Here is an 8,535-nt window from a genome sequence, read left to right as displayed (position 1 = left end):
ACCAATGTATTAAATTCCTCTTCTTCATCTCTGATCTGGCCTTTTCTTTTGTTTTTTTGCCAAGAGGCAGTGATCTCTTCCTCCTCTGTTGATGCCATGACTGAAATGGTGAGAAATGATAGAATTTGTCACGAGCGAATTATAAACTCAGGTCCAGCGTGGCTGCGGGAGGGTCTGGAGATTTCCTGGTGGGTTGGTCTGATGTGTGGGCTGCAGAGCCAGCGCTCCCTGTTTTTTTTTTATTTTTGAGATTTTTTATTAACAACATAACAGAACACCGCTGCGGCTGCCAGCGCTAATTTTTTCTTCCTTCCGACCTGTCAATCAATCCAGTAGGCGTGTCAGCAAATGACCAATCGGCGACCTCAATTTGACCCGAAGGTAAACGCCCCTTGTCTGTGAAGCTGCTCTGCAGCTGCTCAGGGTGAACGCCTGAGTATGAAGTCTGAACCCTCTGCGTACAGTACACGCGTACGTACGCGTGGACGGTCGTACGTAGGAGTATACTGGGGGCTTCACTCATAAGACAGATCTGCGAACGCTGCGTTTGGGTAACTAATCTCACCTATGTGTTCACAGGAAATTGTTTGATTCGACGTGATCTTAAACTTCTTGTTCTCGCAGTTCATGATCGCCTCTTTCAAACTCAAAATGTGTTGAACAAAGAAACAAAAGGAAACTCTTAGACCATCTTAGAAAGTCTAACTGCGTTCCTCACAGTCAACCGGAGTCTTTGCACTGATTCAAATAAGTACGATCAGTTTTTACTTAAAGGCTGATTTATTTATTATTTATTTATTGTGTTGTACTGTGACTGCCAAGTGGTGAATGCTCATTTTTACAATCCTTTTAGCTAAAAAATAAAAAACGGCACTACTACTTTTTTTACAGTTATGTTTTGCGAGGACTTTATGAAGGAAATTGATATTTATTCCAGGAGTTCGTCTCCTTTCTATACTGTAGCACATGTTTTTACTTTATTTTTGGCAACTAGATCTTCCCTGTGTGTGTTTCTTAGTATGTGTGTGTGGTTCTTCTGGCTAAATCTGTTGTAGATTTTCTAACAGATTTGGCACCACATAAAAAGGAATCATATCATTAGGGCTAATGTTTTTGGGTTTCCTGCTAACCTGGGTTTAAAATTGTTTCTTGAAAATCATCGTGAGGTTGGGTCATCAAAGACTAGCAGGGTCGGATGAACTGTTTTAAACTAAAGTGCCTATTCAGGAACTCGATGACATGCAGATTTGTACATATTTTGATTTGATGAAAATGCAGAAAGGTGATTATTTTATGTTTTTATTTAATGTTGCTTTTTTTTTTGGGTTGTTTTTGACTCATTACACGCTGTATGATTTGGTCACAGCATGCTCATCACTAATGCAAAGGAGCGCCTGAGAGATTTCATATTAAACTTATTGTTCTTATAATACAGAAAATAACACTATGTTGCCAGTTATAAGAACAGCTTTCTGACTAAACTCATCTGTTCTTATTTGAATTTATTTAATGTTTTTGGAGAAGTGTGGAAAGATGTACTGTTTTAGCCTGGTTTTTACACTGATTGCATTGTGCACTTTCTATTAAACTAAGCGTATGTTTAGTTCTGACCATTTTAGGATATAAGTTCAATTGAATCTTCTCTTTTGACACCTCCGTCCTGATTTTGCGTTAATATTGTTTTTTTCTTTAATAACTAAAAGTCCTTTAAAATGTCAACTTTAAATGCAAAAATGTGTTGAATTATTTCAAGCTGAATGTGTTTTGATTAAACGGTATTCTCAGTGAGGTTTAAGTTTCTGGATAGTCACGAGATCTCCACTTCAGTCCTGGTTTAAATCCACACCTTTATGGGTATTTGTGGGAAATAACGTCTCCTAGAACTGTCGAGCTATTTCGTGTTTCTGCCGTTTGTGGAAACCGTATTTGTGCGATGTACACCTTCAGTCGGTCTGTGTGTGAAGGTTTCGACAAATCTGGAGGGAGAAACGATCTCAGATGAGTTCTGAGGAGCGTAAACCTGAAGTTATTAATTGTGTGTTGTCACTTTGACATCTTACAAGTGTACTACAGAAAATAAAAACATTTGAACTCGTCAAGGCCTGTTCTTTCAGATAGGGTACTGCTTTACGTCGTCACATTTCAATGGTCTGTCTTTAAGTGTTTATCAGCAGATTTAACGTAAATCCACCAAAGAACAGTTCATCAAGTAGGATCCTTACAGTTTAACAGGTACATTTGTTGACAGGTCCACATTAGGTCTAAAGTGTTGAGAAATGTTATTCCTGACGGTAAACTTGTGTTTGAAGGTCAGATTTTCCGTAAGTTTGATTTAAATGAAGACTTAAACGTCTGTTGCAATTAAATTGATTGTTTCATCAACTGAGATGAAGCTTGAACAGTAAATGTTAGACTTTGAAATGTATGTTTCTGTTATTTATGGTGGCTATTTGATTCAGCCTAATTTGTGTTAGGAATGTTACATCTGGTTGGTTTTTTAAAGCAAATTCAGTTTTATGTATTTAAGACAAACAAAAAAACAAATTGACCGACAGCATGTTCTGGTTAAAAGTGTAAAATGTTTTAAATATGCACGTGTTTTAAAAGCACATAGATTTAGTGTTTTTTTTTTTTTTCCAGAAACAAGCATTCAAATTTTTTCTACAGTTTTTCACATAAATCCTATAGAAGTGGCTTCAGAAAAATTGCTTTTGCTTGTATTTTGGTAAAAGATTGTGCATTATAATAGTAATCATAAATACTTGGGGATTTTTGTTTAAAATAACAAAAAATATGTTTATTTAGAGTATATCTGAATAATTCATGTAGGGGGATAATGAAATTGGATTGTGAAAAAAGTTTCCTATTTTATTAATTATATTTAAAACCTATTTTCGAGTATGTTTAATATTTAAAAACGTTTTCATGACTTAAAAAAAAAAAGAGCGTCACATTTTGTATTTTAGTTTGAAAGTCCTCAGCAGCAGCGCGACGTGTAGTTTTATTTTGAAGGCGGAGCCTCGAACCGAGCCTGACTGGTCGGGCTGCTCGGTCCACTTGGAGCCTCCAGCCCGTGTCGGTGAAGCAGAGTCCCGCAGCAGAGCTCGCTCCGAGTCCGGTAAGTTCAAACAAGATCCGCCGGAAGCACAAACCGTCCTGTTGTTCAGAACCGACCTGTCGGAGCAGGCTGTGTTCTCTGCGCGCGAGCGTTCATGTTTATAATCTTTAAAACAAAGACTGCAGCTTCTTATGAAGACAGAGAAACTGGTTTAATGAAACACTCGGAGACCAAGCAGGTTGTGACATCTGGAGAGGAAACCAAAGTTGTCTGGGGCGTTGTCTGTCTGTCTGTCTCAGTAAGGGTGCTACATGCTGACTTGACTTGTTAAAGACCAGGCTGCTCCTGAAATCTGGAACCAGTTAAGGAGTCCCCTTTTCATCCACCGAAGCTAAAAAAGTTTCACAGAGTTCAATAAAAATTCCTGTGCAGCCATTTTTCATTGCCTCTCTTTATTTCCGTGTGCGTAAAGATCCATCTAAAATTCCTGCAGCTGTCAGCAGGAATGCAGTGATGCTTGAAAGTTTGAACACCAGAATTTTCTATATTTCTGCAGAAATGTGACCCAAAACATCAGATTTTTCACACCAGTCCTAAAACTATATAAAGAAAACCCTCTTCAACAAATGAGATGCAATATTATACTTGGTCATTTATTTATTGATTGAGGAAAATGATCCAATGTTACACATTTGGGAGTGACAGAAGCATGTGAACCTCCAGGAGTCGCAGTTAATTTGAAAGTGAAATTAGAGTCAGGTGTTTTCAACCAATGGGATGAGGATCATGTGTGAATGGACACCCTGATTTAAAGAACAGGGATCTATCAAACATATTTGTGGAAGTGTGTATATATCTCGACCTCCAACGCTTGGTCCTCCGACATCAGACCCGGACGACTGCACCCTCCAACCAGGCACGATCCACCGTGCCGACCAGCTTAGCTGGTTTCTTAGTTGTGTCCTTACTCCCGCTAGTCTCTGCTCTTCATCATCGCACTTCAGTCTCTGCCAACCTGCTGACCGGCTTGCCCCCGACTGTTGCCCCTCGGTGGTGGTTGCACACCCAGCCATTGTGCTCCCTGGCCGATGCGCCTCCCACCCCTCAGCGGTGGCTGCACACATCTGCCGTTCTGTTCGTTGTCCTGCGCTTTTTATTTCCCCATTCCTGGCTTTCATGTCATTACAGCTGATGGAGAACACCTGCATGAGCTGTCAGATGTCTCTGGCTGCGTCACAGGTGGCAGCCTCAAAAAAATGAACCGAGCAGCAAGTTTAAACATGCAAACAAAAAAACCACAAAAAAGCCACATTACTACACTTCTCTCATGTTGGCTAATGTTACTGTTCATGAGTCCACCACCAGGAGAACACTGAACAACAATGATGTGCATGGCAGCGTTGCAAGGAAGCCACTGCTCTTACGGATCATCCAGAGCTACGTCACCTGCCCAGCAAAACTACAAACTACATCTGAACCTCCACTTCCTCATCATGTTGACGGATGACGCCACAAGAAATGAGCGCATTTACCAAGAGCCATCGGAGATGATGGCGCAGCATGGCTACACCCGGACTCATAAGCAGAGCCGAAATAAGCTAATGAAATTCAAGTCTGACTATAGGGGGAATGACCACAACAAGCAGAGTGGATAGAACACAGAAAATACCAGTTACGATACCGCCCACTTTGCATTATCCATCTCACCCACAGAGTGGGGAAACTGGTCAGCCTCCACTGTAGTGGCAAATCATCCACACCTGAGAAGAACCAAGAAGAGAGCCAAGTGGAGCTGCACATACCAACGGCAAAGCAGCTTTATTCCTAGTTGGGTTGGGAACAGGTCTGGGATACCTGGACCTGTTGCCTGGCTTACATGGCCCTCCTCACAGGTGGAGGGCCCACGTGGAGGTGGTATCCTGTCTCGCTTTCAGGCTTGGCCCAGGAGACGAGACTCAACCACCAGGTGCTCGCCGGCAAGCTCCCCGCCCCAAGGCCTTTCTCCAGGGAGGTGCCAGTTTCCCTTTTCCAGACGAGGTTTCCTGATGCATGCGTGTATCCATCAAGGTTTTTGAATCCCTCTTGATCTGACCCGTCCCGAGACCCTAGAGGCTGATGGCACAGACAAGGTCACGATTGTGTGGTGGAGGAGGACCACACAAGATCTGTGTGTAAAACTGGCATGCAAGGTTGCAGATATGCGCTCCCTTCAAGGCCACAAAGTGCAACCTCATGCTCTAGAAATAAAACATGAGCACTTAAAACGATTTCCAACCAGCTGAAGAAACAAGAAGCTAAAGTCGTGTTCAACGTGATGTGACATCTGTCGTTGGATATGCTCTGAAATCTATACCATGCAGAAACAGCCAGCTCAATCATCACAGTCAGACTCAAACCCCAGAAGGTCAGCGGGAGTTAAAAGTCAAAGGCGTAGTTAAAGCCGGAGTTTGTCTGAGCTCATTCTAATAAAACGTTACAACCTCATAAAACTTTATGCATCTGGTCTGACTTCATGTGACAGTAGCTCCCTGTTGAGCTGTGTTTAACATGTAAACCGTGCACATACGCTGTCCTTTTTCTCATCTCCATGGATGTTCTACCAGAGTTTTTAATGGACTTCTAAAGCTTCAGGAGTGACTGAGACAGTTGTGAGTTCATTATTTTCTGTCCTGGAGATACTACAACTTGTTGTGATACGTCTGGGTTTGCTGACGCAAGTCATTTGTTATGAAATTGTTCTTGTGCTTTGCAGGATTGAACGAGTTGGCCAACGATAAACCTATTTGTACATGTAATATAGAAAGTTGTCTGGAAGCATCAGCTTAACATTGAGAGTTGGGAGAACGGTGGGCTGAGTAAAAACTGGATCAGAAGTTCAGCTACTTAAAAATAACCTCTTAAGTTATTAGCATCTTTACTGTTTCTGTTATTATTAAAAAACATATTTGACCAGTGCTGGCAGAATGAGTCACAATGAGGATATTTTAATATAGAATTAATATTATTGTTAAACTTTCCATCCCAGAGGCTTTAAAATGATGCATATTGAAATTTGGCCACTTATAATTTGGCCAAGCTAGTTTTGTTCACGAGGGCCGGTTTGAGGAAACTGCCTTCTTTGCTTTTTTCCAAATTTGTGTACGTTGCTTCCTTTTTTTGATTATTTCATACGTCTTTTATCTGTATAATTTGGATGCCTCAAATTTCCTGGGGACTAATAAAAGTATCTATCTTTCTAGCTACCTGTATCTATCTTCAAGTGGAGGACTTCAAGTAGCTCGATATCTTGTTCAGGATAGAGCAGGAGATGGGTTAACAGATTGAGACCACAGTAATGAGGAAGTTGCTCCGGTTTGCTATGATACTTTAAAGCAAAGATCTCGATGTACAGGACTGTTTTATGTTCTGGTGCTCATTGGTGGCCAAGAGCTTTAGATCATGGCCACCAGAATAGGATTCTGGATACAAGTGGCTGAAATGAACTTCGTTTGTGGAGTGAGTGGCTTTGTAGGATAAAATCAGTCTATTTCTCAATTTACAGTCACCAACTAGTCTCCAACAGTCGCAGCCCAGTGCTTTAGTGACAATAGTTTTGTCATCCAGGGAGAGGTCGGAGTAGAGCCACTGCTCCCCTACATTGAAAGAAGTCAACTGGCGTGGTTCGAGAACGAGACAATGTTTGAAGGATTGTGTAGATATAAGATTGAGTTCAAGTAATCTTCCATTTTTTGTTGCATTCTCCAACTTCCTTCTCAGCTTAAAGCTACGGTGTCTATTTTAGGAGAAACTTTGTATATTTCATCAAGACGACTCTAACCACGTTCTACACGGAGCACCACAGCAGCCCGACTGCGCTGAAAGTCTGCCTGGAGTCCCGCAGGCCAAGTTAATGTTATCTCCGTTATGAAATAAAATATATGAACTTTCAAAGCTGCATTTCTATTTGATGCAAGAACCAGGAAGCATGTCGCTAACAAAAACCTGAACGCTCCGTTTCCAAAAGCTTAGGAAACGTTAAAAGAGAAGGTGATAACAGGATACCACGATAACGTTCTCCTTTAGAAGTCTTTGGAAGGACTTTAGTAAAATGGGAAGCCAAGACAAAACACATTTTGTGGGGTTTATGTAGTTTTTAAAGTTATTAGAGAGAGTTTGGTTCTTCCTGTCTCACTAATCATCCAGTGGCTGTAGCTTCTCATTAACAGACCAGAACATTCAACTCTGAATAAAACACAACTGTGTTCCAAATCTGTGCAAAAACATCCAAGTTTTGAAGTTTTACACGTCTCGGTGCCTCAGACTGTCCTTTTAATCGTTCCCCCATATGAGGAAAATCTTGGGTGCTTTCTTTTTTTTTTTTTTTACCCATTTAAGGACTTTTTATTTTTAAATTCAGAAAGGGCTCAGCTGGTCACTAGTAGAATCTGGAAAAATGATTCCAAGCGGAGATTTGCAGGGAGTTGGTTGGAGGTTTATGGGAGCAGACTGGAACATTGTGGAGCCGAACAAGCCCATGAGACATCCTGAGAATTTCTCACTTCAAATATTTTCTGTCGGCTCTGAACCGTAAGAAAGCCTCCAAACAGAACGGCTCAACATGGACGGGATCGTCTTACCCTGACGAATGTCTCGGACACTCACAGAAATGAACAGAACGATGTCTCGGTCCCTGAGGACGGAGACAGTAACTCAACATATAGGTAACATAAATATGCTCGGTCTTGACTGTTACATGTAACAAGACAAAGTGAAGCGGGTAAAGAGCTTCTGGTAAAGCCATCATGTCCGCCCCGTTGTAGCGAGATGCGCCGTGTTTCTACACGACTTGGGTTTGTTGGACCAGCTTCGTTCCTCTGGTTGGAATGTGGCTCACCAGAGCCAGAGAAAACAATTATTCAATCGTTCGCTGAAGGGCTCTAGTGGCGCACAAATGTTCAGCATAACTTGCTGCTCAGTTTTCAGCACTTGTGTTTATTTTTATAACGGCACGATGGTGGGTTAAGATTAAGAAATGCCAGCAAACCTCAAAGACGTTCCACATATTTGTCGATGGATCAACAGGCAATTAAGGATGAGCACTTCAAGCAAATCGAATCAGAACTTGTTAAATTACATTAAGCTCTTGAAATCAGAATGCTAGAAAGATTAGACGTAAAATGAGGAAAAATGTATTTTTCAATAAGTCACAAGCTGTAAAATCAACAAAAAAAGGTTGAATCATGTCATCTGGACATCGTTTTTTGTTAAAAAGAAACGTTTCGCCCCTCATCCAAGAGGCTTCGTCAGTCTGAGGCCTAGCCATCTGGTATTACCCAGAAGCCACCCTGACTCTTGTGTTTCAAGCCTGCCTCAGATACCCCTGAAGTCTGGCCTTTTCACTAATGGTTTCAAAAACACAAAGTTTGTTTTCTCAGTCATCCAGGTATGTAACAACAAAAAAAGGTTGAATCATGTCATCTGGACATCGTTTTTTGTTA

General features: G+C 41.3%; 1 protein-coding gene across 1 annotated transcript in view; it reads left to right on the top strand.

The window, feature by feature from the left end:
• Positions 1-3,046: 3,046 nt before the first annotated feature.
• The window catches only part of LOC119419942 (four and a half LIM domains protein 1), an 18,169-nt gene continuing 12,680 nt past the window's right edge, over positions 3,047-8,535 (top strand). The window contains exon 1 of the mRNA XM_037687312.1: positions 3,047-3,118. The gene's annotated coding sequence lies outside the window, so the exon portion shown is untranslated. The remainder of the gene's footprint in view (positions 3,119-8,535) is intronic.

Source organism: Nematolebias whitei, chromosome 14 (genome assembly GCF_014905685.2).
Source record: "Nematolebias whitei isolate Nwh7 chromosome 14, NemWhi1, whole genome shotgun sequence".
NCBI lineage: Eukaryota > Metazoa > Chordata > Actinopteri > Cyprinodontiformes > Rivulidae > Nematolebias > Nematolebias whitei.
Note: the sequence above shows the minus strand (reverse complement) of the source record. Positions and strands in the feature narration are given on the sequence as shown.